The following is a 22,288-nucleotide window of genomic DNA, read 5'->3' on the forward strand; positions in this document are numbered from 1 at the left end:
TATGGCCAGTAACGTTTATTGATAAAAATCATCTGACAGCGATAGGAGGAGCATTTCATTTCAACTTTGTGACATGTGCTCATAAGAATATTTGGGTGTAAACTTAGGGTAATCATCATGCTATTTTTCTTTCTATTCGTTTTTGTAATATGACAAGGATCAAACTCTCTTAATACAGTACCTCTCAAATTAAAATATGAGACGTGCCATTATTTTGTAGGCATCACGTGCGACGGTAAAATAAAAAGCAGCAAAACGCGAAACGAACAGGCACAAAATATATGTTCAAATTTTGCACTCTACGGAAAACCTTCTTTGAGAAAAGTGAACGAATTAAATTACATTGTGTTCTTTTTCTTCGACGCGCACTTTTTGCATTTCCCAAATAATTTTAATTAAACACTATTACGGCAAAAAATGAGTTCAGAGCAGATAAAACTCATAAAAATTTATTTCTCCTTCGAAGGCCTAAAAGGTGTTGCTTAAGTGAACGTTATATAACACTAAGATAAAAGACAGAAAAGTTCCGAGATCTAAGCATGAACGACAGCCTCCTGGATGGTACAGTGCAGCCGATGTCAAAGTTGGGATTCTTCGCCTGTTAATTGAAAGAAAATTAATAATATAATAAGTTTTCTTATATTTACTTTTGTCGGAGGAAAAAAAAAACAGTAAACGCGAGCGATATTGTTGCAGCTGTATACGGAAAAGGAATTCTTTCAAGTTCGTTGTAGCTGAGGGCGTTTTAGACGTCGTTCTTCAGATGACATCATGTATAAATAAGGGGAATATCAGCCTTCAGATCCATTGCTGTTAGCCTATAGGTTTGCGACCCTGGCATCGTACGCTTTTCTAACAACTCTGGTTGACAAAAAACGGTATGTTTTTAAGCAACGCTTCCAGCTGCCTTGATTCTACTTTGAAATTCTACAGTCGGATAAAAGAATTTAATGCTGGAGCTGTGTCATCTATAGTACGGTTCCTTATATCATTATTGCACATTTTTGTAAGCTACCAAAAAAAGATTCAAGGATTGTTTGGATGAAAATGACAACAGCATGTTACGATAACGGTGAACTTCGCTTAATGTTTTCATATTCTGTATTCCGATCGCAACACTCATTGCTCACAAACTGTACCGAACTTTCGTACTAATCTCAAACTACACAGAAGAGGACCCTGAAATTTGTGCGAGAAGCTTGTTGACATATTTTCTTTTGAGAACTCACCCTTGCGTATTTGTTTATCTCGGTATTTACTTGAAGCCCCTTTAGCATAAGCTTCTAGCTGTTTTTAGCTTAGAGGACGGTCTGTTTCAAACGCGATTGTGCTGAGCGCCCCTTTCTTCATAAAACCTAGGGTTGCCTCCATAGAGCGAAACGTCACGACATGGCTAGGTTAAACCTGACTTATGACATGACCCGAAACCTTCGTAGGTATTGGGGTTATGTGACGTCATGAGTCCATGTGACATGGCAGGAGCTGTCACTGCCGGCAGCTCCTTGGAGCTGGGAATCGAACTCCGAGATAATTTGACGACCAGTGAGGCGTGGTACCGCTGAGGTGTGTTCCCATAGCTTTTTTACAGAGCGTCTTTCTAGTTATTTTCGGCGGTCTTTTAATGTTTTAGCTTACAACGTCACAGTAATTAGTATCTCAGACGCAAAATAGGCACAATCATATTCGAAGGAATTAGAAGCATATTTCGTGCCAATTTAAGACGCGGCTTCCGTGCCGAGACCCCAATCGCGACAGTTTTGTGCAAGAAAATTGCTGTAAAATATGGTTAGTTATCTTCTTAAACTGGACTGTTTTCTGAAATTTTAAAATTCAGCAGACTCTATATTGAATACCGTAGCCTACCATGCCTACACATGGATTCACAGGAAAGCCTCTAGAAATGGTATAGTTAAGGGTGTACTTTTGTGCGACCAGCCGTTTGCGCTAGCTCGGAGGCCGATAGCGCGACCTTACTCCTATTCCATGTCACATGTTTATGCCCGCTGGCATAAATTGAAAGCAAATGTTTACGAGAAGCAACAATCTGGAAACAAAGCAATTCTACTGAAGCGATACCTAGGGAAAGCGAATGTGGGCGGGAAACTGCCGTAACAACACAATATCTGCACTGTGTGTTTGTATTTGGTCTTCAATATCGCTCACCTAGACAAGGATCACTGCTGCAATGTGTCAAACAAAAACGTTGCACGCATCACGCATGCATGAATAACTCTGTCACTGTTAAATTCAAAATATAATTGCAGCATTTTAAACACACCAGGGAGAAGAATGGGTAATCTCTTTTCCAAGAAATGTCGCTGAAAGCTCTTCCTGGGAAAAGATTAGCTTTTCGAGCCAAAGCGACAAGCTACAGTAGAGCAGGTAAATTTAGGTGAAGCTCAGGAAGGTATAGTTTAGTTTTCAATTTCATTTACCTTTTTAAAGTGCTATTGGCGGTAGGAGATGTCATAGAGGAGAGCTTTTTTGATGTAATTCAACCAGCTGGAATTTCCAATGACACCCTGGCCTGCACCCTCCCCAAGAGCTATGCCTCTCACCGCAAGGCGACGTGCCGGCCTTGGCCAGGATAGAAGTCCGCCTATAAGTCTTCTTTGATTGAATGCTTTAAACACTAATGTCAAAGATACAGAATTCATCTTTCTATGAAAGCTTAAGTGCCGTATGTAAGTTGAACATTTTTGTTCCACATTTAAGCAGACCCTTAAGCAGGGTAGTAAAGCTCTTAATTTCTGGAGGAACAAGCATCATGTCAAAATTTCTGTACTTGTTTACGCGTTACATAAACACGTCTAAAATTGAAGGTTTTGCAGCATTATTTTTCTCAAGCCATAGTTTAGTTATGAAGAAAAAATGTATGCTTAAAACACTTTACGTAATTCAGAATACTTCGAATGGTACAGATATTATTCCTCTTATTCAGCGGATACGCATCGTACCACTACGCAAGGATAACCTCTCATTGTTCATAAAAGATACACATTCATATTTAATCAACGCGTTTTTTGTAGCGAAAGCTACACTGCGCTAGGCTTTCAAGCTATCGGCATGACACCGTTGCACCGTGTGCCGTATGCTCCGCGGAGCGTCGCGCCGTTACCTAGGAACTGTCCCGTGGTATACACCGAGACCTAGGCCATGAGTTCATGTTCATGCTCAGACGAGTGCCGAGACTGCCCTGGCTGTAGTGGCCAGCAGGTTGCTTAGCTGTGGCGCGCGGGAGCTGGTTCTACTTTCGGGGGGTTTTAATAAAGACTCCGAGAGTGATCCTGCATTAATCGAGGGTACTGAACAGCGGTTTCTACTGGAGTTGAGCAAGCAGCAATAAGCCGATACAACGCAGTGGGGAAGTAGCCGAGACGTGGAACTACAGAGAAGCAATGCAGATTCAAACCATGTAATTGAACGGATGGAAACCAAGTCTTACTACTTTACTGATTTTTGAAGCGTCTTCATTGGGATAAATAAAGTTAAGGCCGTTCCCTAACCTGTGTGCTCCACTATAAGCTAAACCTAGGCTAAACCTAGGCTATAAGCTAAAGAAGCCAGGGGACCGTAGCTTTGTATACCCATAAGGCTTAATTGTAGTTAAACCACAGCTGATTTGTTACGCTCTCGTTTGTATAGATTAATATATATAAAACGTCCCTACTTTGCGCATCCGCGAAAACAGCCCTTTACTTCAAATTCGCATTAGCTATGACAGGCAGATGACCTTCCAAAAGGCAGCCTAGTTCTTACAAAAAGCATTGAATTTTAATTGGTGTGGAAGTTAAATTTTACTTCCACTTTTCTCCACAAAATTCCTGGTGTGCGCAATACGTATTATTATATATGAACGCATTGTTTTGGTCTTAACAAGCAAAATCTGAAGCTATACAAAACTAAACATTTCAACAAAAACATAATGCGTCGTAGTTACGAAAGGATTAATGGTTTTACAATGTATATTTTTAAATAACGCGTCCCTCTATAGTTAAAACTATGATAGCGGACCTATTATGGAGCTCTGCATCTTTCATGTTATGCACACAATGAAGCTCCTCTAGAAACAGGAAGCGAACTTCAACGATACAGCAAGGGTTTGTAATATACGATACTCTCAGTAGCAGTGCCATAGTGGCATTATCCTATCTATGACCCCCAGTAAGCACATAACAGCGTTGATATGTATAGCGCACACAACGATACACTAAATATCTCTACAGACATATGGACTTCAGAAAGTTATTCTTTTGGCTGCATTAAGGTAGCATGGTGTGTACAGTCTAAACGTACTTTATTTTTTTATTGTCTTAAAATGATTCTTAACAAAGGTACTTGATACAAAACACGTTCGACTATTGAACAAAGGTTTCTTGTTCAAGAATATTGGCGATGTCGTTCAGTCAAACCGGCTATATACGCTGCTCTGTTGACTGCTCTCTTTTCTGGTATTCTCCTGTGCTGCCACATCTTCCCCAGCGTCGGTTACGCGATGAGGAAGCATTTTTTACTCTCTGTATATTTTAGTACAAAAGCGTTCAGATTAGAAATCTTGAGTACCAATGAAACATAAAATGCGTTATGCAGGGCAGCGTCGTAAATTGTTGATCCTAAGAACATTGCAGTTCTGAAGGACTGTTAATAAAGAGTTTTGAGGGAGCGAAAATACATGATTGGGGCACTACTACTCATTACTATTTCAAAAACTGCTATTCATATGAAGCAGGAAATATGGTGATATTAGAACAGGTGCTCCTAATCACGACTGTCGATGTGATAAAGTAAATTGATAAGATGTAAGAAAGAAAGAGGAACCCTAAATTTTACGCTCCTAGTTACCACTAGCGTATGTAGGCCCCTGTGACTCGACTATTTCTTGCAACAAAAGGGAAAAACAAGCTGCTTCAAATGCATATTTAAGGCATTTTTAGTGTTAAACTTCCACTTCTATTCCACTCCGCGATCCACGAAAACTTCGAAAATTGCCTTCATATAAAATTATTTCGAATATACCAGTACCTTTTAGAACATTCCATATATAGGGCGCCTTGGCTGCCGTATGTGCATACAAATTTACAGCCACTTACGCAAGACAACTATCAGAAATTTGTGCATATTTTTTATCAAGTCACATTTATCATTATTTGTCACGGAACACTCATTTCCGAGGTGACCGGACCTGTCGCTCTATCTTGGTTTAGTGAAACCAGCTACGAGGCCATCTTTGCTAAGTACGCGGCCATATTTTCAAGACTGTGACATGAAATGGTTGAAGTTCTCCTCTGCCGATATCTTTGAAAAGCATATTTTTGAGTCAGTCCCCGTTTCTTCATTGCGTAGTTGCAACTTTCCCGTTAACCCTAGCATAAACATTAGCCTTTATTAGCAAAGCTGCTATAGTCTCCTTCTTCGTTCTCCAGTGTGCTTAGATATATATAGGGTGTTCAGTACGTTCTCCTGCATACGATGAGGTCCTGTACTTAACTTTGTACCTTCTTTCATTCATTTACTTATCTTCAATATTTTTATTGTTCTTGTTACTGCGTCATTGTGCTCCTCAGTTGTTTGCCCGCGGGGTATAATTTGCCGTTTTATCATACCCGAGAAAGTGTGTTCCCATTCGCTGCCCATTGCAAATATAAGGTGTCTCGATACGTACCTAGATTTTTCACAATTCAGATCTTTGCTGCTGAACCACCAGCAGAAATGATCGCAGCAGAAACCACTCTAAATGATCGCCAAAGCTGGCTTCACTGCACTAACAGTGTTCCTGAGGCAAAGAGCAACGTTCGGTGGGTGGTAGTGGTCAACGTTCGGCCAACAATCCATGTTTAGAGCACAGCTCTTTGGCGCCCGTTCCTGGGTGTCTCGTCGGCGTCAGCTTTGTCCTAGTAAGCAGCTCCGTCCCGTTTTCAGTACCCCAGCTCAGCCGCCCCCTTTCTGCGTGGCGCCGACCGCGCTTGTTATTGATTGCTGCGCGCGCTCACCCCTTCGCCGCTGCTTATACCCCCCTGTTCCTGCGTGACGGCAAAGGTGCTCTCCGGTTACCGAAACGCTGGCTCGCTGTCAGCGGATCACGGTGCGTGCATCACATGCCGAAACGCAGAGTCATGTTCTCTTCGCCCGCTAGCGGCGTCAGCGGCATCAGTCAGTCGCTGCTATCTGTTCGTCGCTAAACATTCCTATGGGCCCACGCGCTGCCTCCCGCAACCTGCCGATAACCTAATTGCTCTCTTCATTTCTCTGAGCAAAAAGCTTCTTTCATGACAGCCAAGAGCTGTTAGGTGAGTGTTTCTTGAAAGAATACGTGTGAAGAATTAAAAAAAAAAGTTTGTAATTGCACATACGTGTCTTGCTCGAAATCGTTACCTAGTCTATCGAAAAGGTGAAACAGCTGATGAACTGCGCTGAAATTTCGCATTAGGAAGTAACGTAATCGTCAGAAATTTTTATTTGTCCGAACTGGTGCGCCTGTTTATATATGGCAATTTATATCGGTACGTTTTTACTACCACGTATGTTAAAGTACGCTAATCAGCTAGCTTTAGGCAGTGCGCTGATTTTAAGCCCAATTCAACGATTCCTCCTCGTCACCTCCCTTGTTTGGTTTATACCTGACATGTAAAACGAAAAGAATTTGTATTTTACTCCACTCATAAATCATATAATTTCGTGAAAGGTTGTGAAGGTTATGGGAGGTGTTCATATGCATACGTCTCGCTACGTCCCTTCTACAATTTCTTGGTTACCCGCACAACGATTATTAACATATCAACATTACTCACCATACTTACAATACTTATCTTGACGTCAGGACTATGTTGTCAACAATAAAATTACAATAAAGGTCAAGTAATGCTGAATTTTCCGGTACCACGATAGATGGAAAAAAACTGCCATTTTTTGAACAAATTTATGTAATTTGCGCTGATGAGCTTGATCAACTTATATAATAGCGTTAGATCCCACTCTTTACTGCTCCTAATTTAGGCCCTGTAATTGCGTACCATAACAGAACGGACTTCCGCACATCATTTTATGTGCGGCTGGGTATATTGCGGTACAAATTTCAACATGTGCTAACGAGACCGCACGTTCTTTCTTCTCGTGCGAAATAATAAACGGGCTGCAACGTCTTTTGAGAATACGACGGTACCCACAGCTGTCTTATCTGCACTATTATCTCAGTCCTTTGCAAATGGAAGAACCACCCCTAAAATCAATACGAACTTCCAAAATAAGTCTCTCATTCTGCTATCGTAATCATATAGATATCGTTCCCTAGGCCGTTTTAGTAGAAAATGATCCAGAAAACGCACCTGAGAAATACATTACCTCGAGCAAGGCACATCAGGAAAATAGAAACAAAATCAGCATGCTTCGTCAATATTTTATCTTTTTTTCGTATATAAGTGGCATTATTGCAACATTTTGTTTTTTTTTTTTTATATAAAACTACACGAATAGCTCAGCATTCATCAGACACATGGTATCCAACACAAATTCTTTGTACACCTGCTACATTTGTGTTTATGAGGAGTGCAGTCGGTGAAACGATCTCTAATAGGAACATTCATGTTTGCGTCCGAGAGCTAATGTATTCATTTGAGTGTTATTACGGGATGTACATAAGCTTTTCATACAACAGAATCACATGTATTATTGTTATAATGCACCTGATTACAAAGAACAAAAGATCATTGGCTAGTATTTTATTCTTACAACTCAGCATTGTTGTTATTCAATGAGACAAAATGAATCTTGGAATCTTATTATTATTTTGTTTTAATTGATGTTCCCGGGGAAAAAATGTCTCATTTATACTTGCGCATTATTTGCAGCTCAGCGCATTGAATTAAGATAACTCCAAAAATCCTAAGGTTAGCAGCTCATTATGTGCTCCAGATATATTGAATGCAGTCATTAAATGGCGGTATCAAATTCTGTTAGCATCTTCATCAGTGCTTGTAGCGAGTGTATAAGGCACTTCTTCAACGTGTTGTTTGTGCCAAATCGTCTGCGGTGGAATATTTTGTTATTTCTAAATCGTCCCATCTTGGTAAGTAATACAAAACAAATTTTAAGATGCAAGACTGACTGATTACGGTGCTGAGAAAAATAAGTCACGTGAAATCTCCTAGTTTCATGTTTGTTTTCGTTTTATGTTCATCATCAGCTTTTGGGTCACCTAGTGTAGCCCAATTATATGTTACTATTATCTAATGATATAATTTGTGCATAGTTTTGTGAAATGCATGCAGTTGCATGCATAAGCTCTGTTGTCTCTGCAATTACTTTTCACCTGCTGAGTGATTTATCGACATCTACATAAAGCAGAAACCCGAATCCTGTTCAGCAACCAAAGAATTAAATAACTCTACGCGAAAACAAAGTTTTCTGCAGTTAGCTAATAAGGTTGACATTGTTTGCTCCCTCCAACACAAAGCAGAGACCAGACGTTGCATACTGTATGTAACGTGGAATTGAGGCTTATGCATTTTCAAACATAACTCCTGCTCAGGTCATTAGTCCGAAAATTTAAGTCTGGTTGGCCCAAAGCAAATAATTTAAAATGTACAAAAATCCTTTTTTTTTTTTAATATGCTTGACAGAGAAAACACCCAATTCGCATTTACTCCACACATATTCTCCAAAGGAAGCTGTTCGAATAGCTCTGTAATGATAGCTGTACGCATTTACCTAACACGCAAAGAGAAAAAGTTATTAATTTGCTTATTATTATAATTTCTTCATTACTGCTAGCCGCCTTTTGGTGGCGAAAGCAGGAGTTCTACACACACGCATCGTTGAACGCGGCAATGTATCAATTTTGTTTTAATTTTCTGTTCTTTTGAGCATACGGGAATGTCAATCACAGGAATGTGACGACGAAATGAGTTGCCCTTATAAAACGTGTATAACTTTCTGCTGTGCAGTACTTTATAAAGGAGCAACAACCCGCTCGGCTTCCTGCAATAGTACACCAATTCTGAGTATTACGATAACCTCCACTATGTTCATCGCTAATATTAGACCATAAGGAATACTGCTTACCCCTCCCTTCTTCGCGCCATATTTAAGGGGCACAGGGAAACATGTTTTCTTCATTGAAGACCACCGGCTTTCGCTGTGTAAGTGCGAACAATCTGGTATAAATGATGGAATAAAACCAGCTGGTTTACAACAAGTCCGGTTTCCCAATACAATATTCATCTGTGGGGTTGACATCGTTAGCTGAAGCTTAGCTGAAGCGTTAGCTGAAGCCCTGTTTGCTGCTTTTATGCCCTGCGTCTCTTAATGGGAGGTGCCCTAGTTCTTTACATTTCGGCCTCATGTACGTCTACGGTCATTATTAACGCTTCATATTTGATGCTTTTATGTATTCTTCACTTTTCCACGCCTATTCACTGTAACCGCATTGTTTCGTTGACCGAAAATTTTCAAGCTTTGTATGGTGTATTCGTGTGTTTTTTTTTTTTAGTTTTTCAGGACGCCACGGCCTGCCGATTTTGCAAACCTTTGAAGTCTGTGCGTTTACTGGGTAACTGTTCGGAATCCCCCAAATTTCCAAGGAAACCAGAACACCCCGAGTCGCCTCATGACACGCTTGGCAGCGTAAACCGCCCACCAGAGATAACGATACATTGACATTGCTGCCGCAAGTCCTGCATGAATGAACAACTGTTTTTGATTTTGTTTTTGAGAGTGTCCTTGAGACATCTGATATATGATAGTGATTATCAAGACTTGTTTTAAAAAACGACCGGTTTTCTCAATCTCATTTGATAAAACACTGTAGGAAAGAAGTTAGGTGGGCGGATGAGATTAAGAAGTTCGCAGGGGTCAAGTGGATGCAGCTAGTACAGAACCGGGTTAAGTGGAGAAATATGGGAGAGGCCTTCGCAGCAGTGGGTATAATCAGGCTGATGATGATGATGATGATGATGATAGAGTGCTAGTACGATGTAACGTTTTATGGTACGGTACGCAAGGTCGGGCCAAGCGGAAGGTGGGGCCTCAGGCGACAGAAACGAAGATGATGATGATGATGATGATGATGATGTAGGAAAGACAGTGACCACCGGAAATCGTCCGTTAAACCACAACACTTAAATGAAAACATTTAGCGGAGCAGGTCTTGTGCTTTTATTTTGCTATATACTGACGTCAAGGCTAAGCGACCGGCTTGAATATAAGTACCCTTACAGAGCACGTTTTATCTTCCACACAAAATCTTCCTTTACGTAGCAGTCGTTTTTCAGGCCATAATTGTCCCTAAGGTAGCTTTGAAGAAAGTTTCATACCACCTGGCACGAGAGCATCTGCCGCAGACCACATTACAAAAAGTCCTCCCGTGCTTTACCCGTGTTTGCTGGCGTAAGAAAAGGGCTCTGTAAGGGTGAATGCAGTAAGGGTAGCTCACTACCTTCTCCGCTGAGCAGTTTAGCCACCACTTAACGTTAATTTTGATGTGGAAAAAAACTTGCAGTTTAATAGAAGATATCGGAGCGGCCATTTATCTAAAGAATTGCATTACTGCTCTGAATTATGCTTGTTATATTTCAATTTGTGGTTTCTGCAGAAGTCTCGAAATTGTTGTCACTATTTTTACTTACCTACGTGTATTCAGGCAAGCGTGCTCTAGTAGTCGACACCACACATACTGCCCTGCGTGTTGTTTTGATAAGGCGCTTCTTCCCAAGTTGTACCACACAGTGAAAGAGAACTGCATATAGTTGGTTGCCTAACCATCTCTCGATGGAAAATTTTTTTTTATGCTGCTTCAGTGCAGGCAAAGAATTCAGAATAAAAATCTTTCTTTCGTTCTGTAGAATTTATTTTTGCTCTGGGACAGCTTGAACTTCCCTCGAACAGAGCAAAGCAACAAAATTCAGAACGCCACGCGTGTTCCTTGGTATAACAGTGTGCTAGCTTTCTTTGCGAATAAGCATTGCCAGTGGCCGCTATCCACTGCATAAGAAGCTCAACATAGTTGGCAATGAGTGTCCTTCCGATGTGCTTTGTGGGAGGAGACACACTCCGCCTTTTTCACAAGGCCGCTATGCGCATGCGCGCCTCTCCCCTGATTGAAAACAAACCACCAACCCAAGCTGCGCATGCGCAGTTTCTGGCCTTCGCGATCGGCGGAGCCGGAACTTATTTCGGAGACCATGCGTAGTTAATATTCATCACAGGCGTATGCGATAGCTGGCGGTAGCTGTCAAGAACACGTACCGTCATTTCGCTGGCAGCTGCATCTCCCAAGGATGTTTTCAACCAGTAGCAGACGAATTTTCAACCACTGTCAGAGGGCGCCACATTTTGTGAAAAAGGCAGATTGCAGGAGCTTTGTTAAAAACGCCTCAGCGATAAAACGGCACGAGGAAGTATACGCACACACAGTCAGTTTTTCTTGCTACGTGTCACATGGACTTCAGGGCTTAGAGACTTAGTCAAAGAGGAAAGTAATCTTAGTGGAGAGCGTGGCAGCTTTTCGGCTATGTTTTCTCGACACCAAAACCTACGAGGCTGTCTGTTAAAGAGTGCCCGCAGGTATAATGCATACAATAGAGTCCATTTTGGTTGTCATCGCCGCGCAGCTGACAAGCACGCTTGCTCCAACGCGTCGCTACTTTACGAATATCTTGCATAGAATGCGTACTCCGTACCAAGCCAATCTTGATAACCCCTACGTTTCAGTGAACCAATATTTTCTCTTGCTTTTGATTTCTGCTTTTTGACTGTGCGAACCCAGCTGGGCTTCTACTGTAGAGGTGCGGCTGATTTGGCGAGTGGGTGATCCATGACGAAGAGTAATATATGAGCGCAACACAACAGAAAAACGAGGATAAAGAACAACGCGGCACGGATCATGCTGTCCTTTCTCCTGTTTGTCCCATTGTGTTGCGCTGATAAATTACGGTTAGTCATGGTTTCCTACGCCGTCAAAGATATCATGGGCGCTGCAAAAAGCATCGAGCCAGGAGAACATGCTGCGAAAATGTATGATGAAAAGCATGCGCAAGCAGGAAAGAAACGTGACTTTTTATTTCGTTTTACTCACTCCCTTCAGCGCGGCATCAAACAGGATGTCGTGTGAACAATTTTCAGCGGGAAACCAAGCAATCGGGATTTACAACCTGCCGAGGAACATTAAATTTCCACACAAAATCTGCATCGAGGCATTCCTTGAAGTGGGTGAATTTACTTCTTCTTCAAAGCTTTGTTGGAAACAAGAATTTATGCGCGACGATTATCATTTTTAGACAACATTACAACGGAAGTGTTGGGCACTGCTCAAAATTAACCTTCAGAGTCCGAGGTGTGTTATTTCTTTGTCATATGGGAGGTTTAATGTTCTGAGGCAACTCAGGTTATAAGTGATCCAGTACTAAAGTGGTCCTGTTAATTACGGCCACATAGGGTTCTTTAATATCATCTAAAATGAACGGACGGGATAGCGATAAGTCGCCTGTCAACATCCCTCGATTTCACATGTCACTATCCAATGGAGGGTCTGCACGGCCAGTTGGCCAGAATACGTGAAGCAGGATATCCTGAGGACATTCTTGCAAGGTTAGACTAGTGATCAAGCTTACGTTTAGGGTGGCACCGGGTCCTCGAGGGCAGCAGGATGAGCTCCGAAAAAAGGTCGCATGCATACCGCATCTCCACGATGTCTTGCATCGTCCAAAGTAGATCGCAGCGCGGCACAACGCACAGGTTGCGTTCTCTGCCGACCATAAGGTTGGAAATGTGTGCGCTGCATTGCATAATAAACTGGAGCCAGCCTCGTCCAGAAGGGACAGCCGTCACTGCACTGTGTTACACGCAGATAAGTTCGCGGACTGCAAAAATGAAGTCCGGTACAGGGTTTCTTTGGCATGCAAAAGAATACATTATGGTCAAACCAGCAGGTGCATCAAATCAGACTGAAAGAGCAGGAAAATTTCCTTGCTGTTAAAAAATTTCCCTCCAGTAACCTCGTGCTGAACTGCCGTGATTGCAGGACCTTAATGATGAACCTTGTCCGCCTGACTTGCATAACGCACCAATCAAATACTACAGCAGCAACCAGACAGGCAGAGAGATTTTTGAAGTTTACTGCATAGCTAAGAACCCAGACACGTGTGTGGCGAAACCTTTGGTTACGTTACAGGATAATGAGAGAGCCTGCATTGATAATGGTACCTTTCTTCGAAGCTTAATCTTTGATGTTTTCTTTTCTATTTATGTTTGCGCGCTTTCTCCTTATCTAGTTAATGTGTTTTTAAATAAACTTTCAGTTGTTACAAAACGCTCGTGTCGTCTACTCTTTCTTCTGTCCCTTGTCTCGTTTGCGCTATTCCAAAAAATGAACTAATTCTAACTCGCCCAGTACTGCGTACTGTTAAACTCATTTCCCTACGCCTTTCCATGACACCATCTCGTAGAAGTAAGAGAATATAAATATCTTGCTGTTACCATAACAAACAATCTAAGTTGGAACAGTCATATTGCTAATACATGATAATTTTCCTATAAAAAACTTCGTCTTCTTCGAAACAAACTTAAACATGTTCCTTCCGGAGTAAAGCAATTAGCTTACTACAGCCTCATCTGTCCTAGGCTACAGTATGCCTGCACTGTCTGGGAACCTCTCACAAAGACGAATATTAAGGCATTACAGAACATTCAGCGTAAAGGAGCGCGCTTCCCTATTCAAATATATCGCACATCTGATTCTCCCGCCATATTAATGAAAGAAAATTGCATCCAACAGCAGCAAACGCTGCGGGAAATCCTGAGATTAAAATTCCTATTTCTCTTCAAAATGTACAAACTTTCTACCAGTCCTAAACTTAACCTCATGCCCATTACAACTTGTCGAAAAAGACATCATCTTGCATAATCTTTAACTCGTTATCAAGCGAGAATGAATGCATTCAAGTATTGCTTTTACCGCGTACTATTGACGAATGGAAAAACTGCCTTCCGATAGGATTTTTTAACTGATTCTAGTGACATCCTCGAGGCGCTGCAGATGGAGTTATGTGATGTTAGGAAGATAGTGAGAGACAGGAAAGCATGGCGTGATATGGTCCATAGGGTCATGAAGAGTCGGACACGACTGAACGACTGAACTGAACTGAGCGGCAAATTTGTGGTGTCTTATGCATAGTTGTGTTGATCATTTGTGCATACTTTCTTGTTAGTGTGGAACATGTCTAATTGTAAAATACTTGATAGCTATCTTCCATAATCGGGTTTTGTTTAACCGATGGCCCACAATACTGCATTTATTACGCCCCTCCCTCTAGAGCCCACTAAGGGCCTGCAGAATTTGGTAAATAAATAAATAACAAAGCTAACTGCGGCTTAGCTCTGCTATGCAAGCTAAAGATTTGTTATGCTTGGTTATTCTTTATTGCTAAGCCAGGTTAGACTCACATAGAGCTTAACCTAGTTTAGAGAGCGGAAGTTTGATTAACCGGGTTGATACGCGGTTTGCTATGGTTTAATTCCTCCATGGCTGTCTTCGAACGTTAGCGTGAAGCAACTGAAGGACTGATTCCAGCACGCGGCTCTTCCATTGGTGTCTGCGAGTCTCAAGGACACCATAGCCGGGCCTAGACAAAACAAATGTACCGAAATTATTTTGAGGATGTAGATCCAATGATGCAAACCAGATTGGCCGCAGTGGCGCTGGAGGGAAAGGGCAGGCAGAAGACTCAAAGGCTATGTGGCATTGTGTAAGGCAATGTGGTATATTTCTGGAGATATTTACTGGTACGAATAAAGTAGTTCAGAGGTTTGAAGGAGAAGCAGCAAATGGTGGAAGTAAAAGAAACGAGAAGCATCAGAAAAATAAGAGCGGCGTCGGCACCTCCCACCCGCACCTGAGGTCAAATTGCCGATGCCGACGACCTTGGCTCTGCGAGGCTATAAAGCTCTCGCTTTAAAACTTCGTGTCCCTTTTGTGGCGATGTGCAAAGTACGAAGCATTGTAGAAGCTTTCACTACAGCTTTTTAGACTCACATTCAAAGTTTATTTTAAAAGCCAAAGTCGCAAATTATACTGCATCGTACTTGATAAGAGAGGACGGTGTGGAGACCATTCTCTGTTGTTTCAGAAAGATTTCTTCTAGAGCAATATTATTTGCGTCTTTTGTGGTCCTGTACAAGTAATGCTAATTTTAGCTATGAAGGGGTAACTAGCTTCACACAACCGTCTATTTAATTTTTCCGCGCAAAACACTTGTCCGATACACGGCACTCGTGCCGTCAGTCCGATTCGGTCACAAGTGATAACCTTTTAGGGAGTATATCCTTCTTAGTGAGAGGTAAATCTTTTTCACTCCGAAGCTTTCTATCGGTCAGAAAGAGGCCCTAAGATATAGCTTGACACCGGACGAATATTACGTCATGGATATTATTTTCTTCCCACTAATTTCCACATTCTGCTTATGAGCACAGGTTCTGATGCATCTTTTTTAAATCACTCATTCATTTTTTCACTGCCCTGTATTTTTATATTACTTCAGAAGCAGCACTCAACCTACAATTCAAGCGAAACTTGTACACAGCTACTCTGGAGCTCACTTTAAAGCTACATTGTCCAATCAGGGCCTCTCCATTATAGTACCAATAATATATTGCTTTTTGTAGATCCTTCTTGGTTATTCTCTAGCATTATTTCGTATGTGCTGAAAACAAACTTCAAAATTGCTGCGTTTTTTAACTTGATAATCGCAATCCATGCAGTTCCAGTTCTTCTTCGTGCATGTTGCTGGGCACGTGTGTGCCCAGCATCATGCTGTTTAGGGTGCGGCTTTCTCTCACATTTATTCAGTTTTTTCTTTTCATCTTGAGAGTTTTACAATACGGGGTACGAGTGTGACATTGCGAACATAGATCACAAATGTCGTTATCGACCCAGACGGCACCTACTTCCGTGAACTTTTATTCGTCTTGTGCACATTTCTCTTGGTCCGCGTATGGATCATTCATTTCAGGAAGGGAGCGTTAGAGAAAGGAAACCTCTCAGATAAGAAGAATGCCTAGTGCGTTTAACTCCAAAACTCATTTCTCACGCTTCCGTCGAGCCCAGCGCTTACACGCAGCTAGCTCACTTAGAATCTTGAACATTATTTGAACAACTGGAACTGCAGCGCCCAAGGTCTTCAAGTACGGAAAAACTGACCGGAAGAGGATTACAGTTTTTACAGATGTTATGCCTGTACTCCCTGTCTTCGACTAGCGGCGAACGTGCAGTAGGTACTTACCGATTCTCACTGTTGACGCAGTGTGACAACCGTGAGCATTAATGAAAGGGAACTATTCTTAAAATCTCTCATCGAAATTATACGCAACAGAGGGCCTTAGACAAACGCCATGGTGTCCGAAAGAATATTGCACGATGTGTGGCAAATTCGTTGTCACAGTAGTACAATGTCTCACTGTTTTTTCGGCTCATAATTCAGTTGTCTGGTGCGAGTTTGCACTGCTCCCACTTTTACGCAAGAAACGTCTTTTTATACATCTTAGACAAAGCCACCATATCTTCGTCGTTTCCGTACGCCTTGATGAATCTAAAAAATACACTAAGTAATTACCTTTCGTCTATTTTCAACATGGTTATTTTAGGCAGCTGAACTTATGTCACTGAATACGTTTCGCCTATTCCTGTGTTTTGAACGCTTAGTGGTTTCGAAAACGCAGTTTTAAATAGTGATCCTGAAACACCGACCAACGAAACAGGAAAGCAAATTTTTCCCTTTAATATAGTGGTGGAGAAAACACCCTTCGCACGTGCTAGAAAAGCTGCCTGTTATGCCAAACAAATACCGAATGGAGGTAACAAAGTTTTTGTCAATGAATCATTTTTTATGGGCAGGCTTATTTTGAGTTCAACTAGAGTATCGAATTGAATTACATTGTGCTGCACTCGACACTTAAGAACAGGTAAAAATTGTTTTCTTTCGTTTTTTTATCGCAGTACGTACTTTTGGAATGCATGGCCGGCCAATTGAACGCTATCTACTCAAATATCAAGCATGATCTTGTAAAGCGCCAGGAATTACTTTTTGGTGGCGAATAATTTGCGTCTGCTCTAGATAAAAAACAGCTAGTGCACTGTGACCTTACCATGTCTATATATCTGCTTAAAAGGCCATTAGCAGATGTGTGGTTGATAAAATATGCCACAATCGCTTTCTAATCTCCGGGTGTTTATCCCAACGAATATACTTGAGGTCATTCAGCCCCTAATTGTGGCAGCCCCTCGTGATGGCAAGCAAGCGGAAGCCTGTACATCAAAAGTTCGTGATATAATTGTCTGCAATGAACAGTCACTAAATGAAGTTTACCTCAGACTCTCTTCATTTAAACAAAGAAGGGGACAATCAAACAGGACTGAACTTAAGAAACCCAATACTTATTTCCAAATTAGGCTGTATATGTATTTCTGTAAATTCCATCTTGAGAACTTTCAGTAATCCTTGGTATTCCCCATCATACAGGTGTAGCTTAGCAGGTCTCGTTCGGCCGAACATGTAATGTTTGTTGGTGTAGCTGGAATTTACAGATGGGTTCAGTTTCAGCACCAGGCATGAATATTTAAGGTAAGGTTGTGTTATCCACTGGTATAACTATAATTGTGTCCTTAGGACCGCAACTCAAGCACGCGTTTCATGATGCTACCGTGGTATGTACATTCGACTTGATTAAAAAGCAATATAAGAACACAACAAAATTGTCGATGTCTCCGGACGGTTATATTAACGGCCATCACACGACTTCTTTAGGTAACATCTACTGATACCACACAGTGCTTTGATAGTGAACTAAATCTTCACCAACTTCTTTTATAATGTTTAGGAACAAGTGACCTACATTATTGGGATCGAATTTCGTCTCATTACATGACTAACAAAATATCCGGCATAAAAACCGATACCAAGCTATGTCCGTCCCCCACCCACTAACCTTTTTTAACACTCTACTGTATCTCTTCTTTATAAGCACACACGCTGTAATTCACGTTTTCGCTGGTTACATAAACTGTGCTGCAGGCAGTCCTCGCTCTTGAGTGGACTGACACAAAGAATACATTAGCATAACACAACACACTGAGGCGGTGTTTCACTCAACAAGTAGCAGTAAAGATCATTTTTGTTTTGGTGACACTCATTAAGAAGCAGCAGCAAAATTACATAACAGCACCCATGGTAACTCTGGAAATGCGGCAAGTAAAGAATCAGAGCAAATGTTGACCATGAGCTGGAGAAGCTCACAAGATCGACACACTCATGTGTGCTCACTGAGAAATTGGTCGACTGAGTACATAAACAGCCAAGCAGCAGAATGGGGAGAAGATTGTGTACGTCGGAACAGCTGATGCAAAGTACATGTGCACCGCTTCTACAAACATTCAGAAATGCGTAAGCACTAGAGCGGTTCTGTGAGAAAAAGACTCGGTGTCCGATGTGGGTCTGACACAACACACATCAGAAAAGGCAGCGCAACATGACCTGCAGCGACCTCCGGCAGAGTGGCAGCACAAAATTAACATTTTTCTCTTTCTGCCGCTGCTTCAGAGGGCTAGGAAACCGCCAGGGTCTTGCTCGAATTTCTTTATTGGTGTACATCAACGACCATTTGCTACAAAGTATTACGCTGAAATCAACATATAAAAGTGACAGCTGATATGTCTCTGTGAGCGAAACTGTGAACCTCTTGCACTGAGCATTGAAAATGGTCATTTCCCATGTGAATCCGTGCGCTGTACAACCCATACGCAAAACCATGTGGCATTTTGCAGGTGCAAGTCGAAGGTGGAACCTGTGTCAGTTTGGAAGCGGACACATGATGGCAGATAATCAAACGTTTTACCCAGAATGCTACTTCTTTCAAACAAATTAAGCAAGTTTTAAAATATTTTTTCTCAATTTGCAAATGTGCCAAACGCTATTCGTCACCTCCTGTCAGACGGCCTGCTTCTCGTGTTGGGAAGAGGAGGGGGGGGGGGGGGGGGTCGCAGTAAAGCACACAGGCTGCCGGCAATTCAACAGCAGGTGCGCTAGTTCGCAGGAACTCATCCACAAACTCGACGCCATCAGTCATCATGCGAAAAATTATTCCCGCGCGTTCGCTAATACATTCTGCTAATTAATAGTCGGATTCCTCGACCATAATTTGTTCCGACGTGTCACTGGGGAGCTTTATTGTTTTTTGCTGAACTACTACTGAATTTAATCGAGTGAGCAAGGTCTTGTATAATTATTATTTACTCTCTGAAGCGGCAGCGTTCTTTCTGCTGCAGTCTTTGCGGAGCTGATCTTTCTGCTTACTACATACGGGCGTGAATACTGTGAGAGAATTGGTTTCATTGAAACTGATATAATTATGTCCGTACATGCGTTCAATCTAACTACCTATTTCATCTATTTTCTTACACTGACTTTTTTGTGATGATACACCGATGTCATGAGCGACATAAATTTCTTTTAATACACGGGCAGATTGTGTGCTGTTGAGTGTCAACTGCGTATTTAAAACTATGCATATTACACTTTCGTATAAAAGAGGAACCATTTTGTCTAAATTAATTTGAGGCCTTTTTATCTAAACCTCAGAGATACGTCCTGGCAACTACTGCGGGTTGATATTAATGCAAATGAATTTAAGGTAAATAAAGTATAAACACATTACATTTTTATTATTAGTTTCATTAAGAGAGAATGTTATAATGTCAAAGTTTGCAAGTACACATGAAATCTAATTTCGCTTCTCTAGATATCTTACGCTCGTATACGGTAACAAATATTGAACCATTACAGTAAGATATGAAAGCTGATTGCGTTTGTTTGCCCCAATTCCCGATGTCATAAAATGCAAGCGATGTCTTTTTAATGCATTTCTAATGTAGGGTTGCTTTGACAAACTTGGAAACTAAAACAGGGCCAACAGTAGTCCGAGACCACCGAGTCTAGTCAGGAGCGCTCGCTAGGCACTAGCCATGCGCTATCGAGGAAGCTCGATTTTTTTACTTATCAAACAGTGATATGTTTTGCGGACATAATACCGTAAAGGAAATTGACCTTATTACCACAATTTACGACGCGCGGCATTCGAGCGCGCACTCAGCTGAAATATCGACACAAAGTTTAGTAGATTTCAAAAATTCAATGACATTGCAAAGAAGTTGTTTGCATGAAGAGGAACGGAAACAAACTCAACATTTTCTTATTCCTCCGTGCTTGAGGCTGATATGATGAAACTGAAAAACATAACGCCGCGTTCTAGCAGCGTTAGAGAGATAATGCCTGTAAGATGCTTGTTGGACACGAATGCTAGAAAAAGGAGTTACTCTTCAGTAACCACGAAACCCTTCTAAAATTAGCCATAAAATGTATCATTCGTACGAAGTAAGGCAGCACGAAGGTTAATTGAGGACCAAACTTTGTTTCTGCTGTCATTGGCCAAGTTACACGTTCTGCAGGCTGGGGTTTCGTGTCGACACTCATATAGTTTAGACGAGAGAAATTTAACGACATATTGGGCGTCCTACAACTATTGGGACAGCATTGCTATGCAGATAAAAACAAAAGCAGAAACAAACCCTGAGGTCGACAAAACCGTTACTTGATGCTCCGTTTCTTTCGCTTTAGTTATGCTCTATTGAAATGCAAACAGCAGCCACTTACCGCTCCTTACAAGACCTAAGTATGAGTTAAATATTTAATAAAACTTCTTCTTTTTTCTTTTCTACTTTTCTCGAGCATGATCACTGTGTTTTGATTAGCTCATGCAATTGCAATTTGAAAATTTTTGTGGCCAGTTTCACACACAGGAATCGCCTTTTTTTATATCACACTCCCTCTTCATTTATCTTTTTTTTCTAGTAGAACCCTTAGTATTGATATAACATACGCAAGGGATTAGAAACATTTAACCGGTAGCAAAAACACATCAATCCATTAGAAGAAAACCCAATGTCTTTATTGTTGAGCACAGCCTCGAAACAGCACTTACTTCAGCATCACGCTATATATTTTTCATTTCAAGGCCCACCGCGTTTTCTCTTCCTTGCCCTCGGATTTCTGACGTGGATCAAAACCAGCAAAATGTTCTGTTTCCTGCTCTATTTGTGTCCTGGGGCCTAACATCAAATGTCCTTCCTGACGTGAAGCTGCAACTAAGTGAAAGAAGGAGAAGACGGAACGGATCGAAACACTTCGTGTGCACGACAATACAGCCGTGAAAGACACCGCAGCGTCAAGCAGAATGACACTTTCTTTTGGCAACGACCAAATGGGTTTCATCGCGAAGTTTCAGGCAGCAATGCCGCTATCGTTGTATGTCTTGCAGTCAGTAAAACCGCACACGTAGACGAAATATTTTGCACCCTAATGTGCTTGCTTCCCGCATTATTGTTCATTATGTGATGATGTTCTACAACTCTTTATTGAAAGTTAGGTAAAGGATGGAGTCCTCTGTTTTCGCATAGTTATTAGTACGGCTCTGAGCTGGGTCACTTAACCAAGTATTGTGACGTTTTTAGGTTATGGGGATACGACGCCACACGTACACGAAATTTATCTCTAGGTATCTCTTGGCGGTCTGTGTAGAAGGAATCGAAATAAAGCATTACAGGCGTGTCTTCCTTCTGTTCTTCCTATACGGCCTCTTCTTCTTGTGTTCTTCTTTTTCCTACTTCTTCTCTTCTTCCTTTCGTTTCTCCGGACATCATTCTAGTAAAACCCGAATGAGGTGTAGCATCTTCGCATATTTCCAATGGCAATAACCGGGAAAGTGTGTTCTGTTTATCACGATTTTTTTTTAAACACAGAGTGGGTTCAGCACTTCCCAGTCTGCTTCCGTGCTTCGGTCACGACGGGACAGGCGGCCACGCAGTTTTTAAGTCTCCGCGGAATGCGATATACCGAATCTAAGTAATAACGAGAACGCAACACTGTGCGAACAACTTTTTCGCACAAAAAAAAAAAGGGTGAATACTTTCTATTTTTTGAAGTACGACTCGAAATTTATAAGCAATGCCCATAGACCACTTGCCCATTATGCGTGCAAATAATGGAACTGCTTTTTACTAGCTAGTGGAAAACCACTTTATATTTTCTTGTTTTAGCTTGCGCAGCCGCTTTGTTTTAAGGGCATCACAAGTACTTGTCCGACTGCTCTTAAGGCGGCAAACGTTTTCCCAAGTGCAGCATTTCTGAACCGATCACTGGCCAAGTAGTTGATTATATCCATTATTTTTTCCAACACAAACGCATTGTGCGGT

The sequence above is a fragment of the Amblyomma maculatum genome, chromosome 9 (assembly GCF_055883805.1).
Source record: "Amblyomma maculatum isolate TAMU_Amacu chromosome 9, ASM5588380v1, whole genome shotgun sequence".
Taxonomy (NCBI): Eukaryota; Metazoa; Arthropoda; class Arachnida; order Ixodida; family Ixodidae; genus Amblyomma; species Amblyomma maculatum.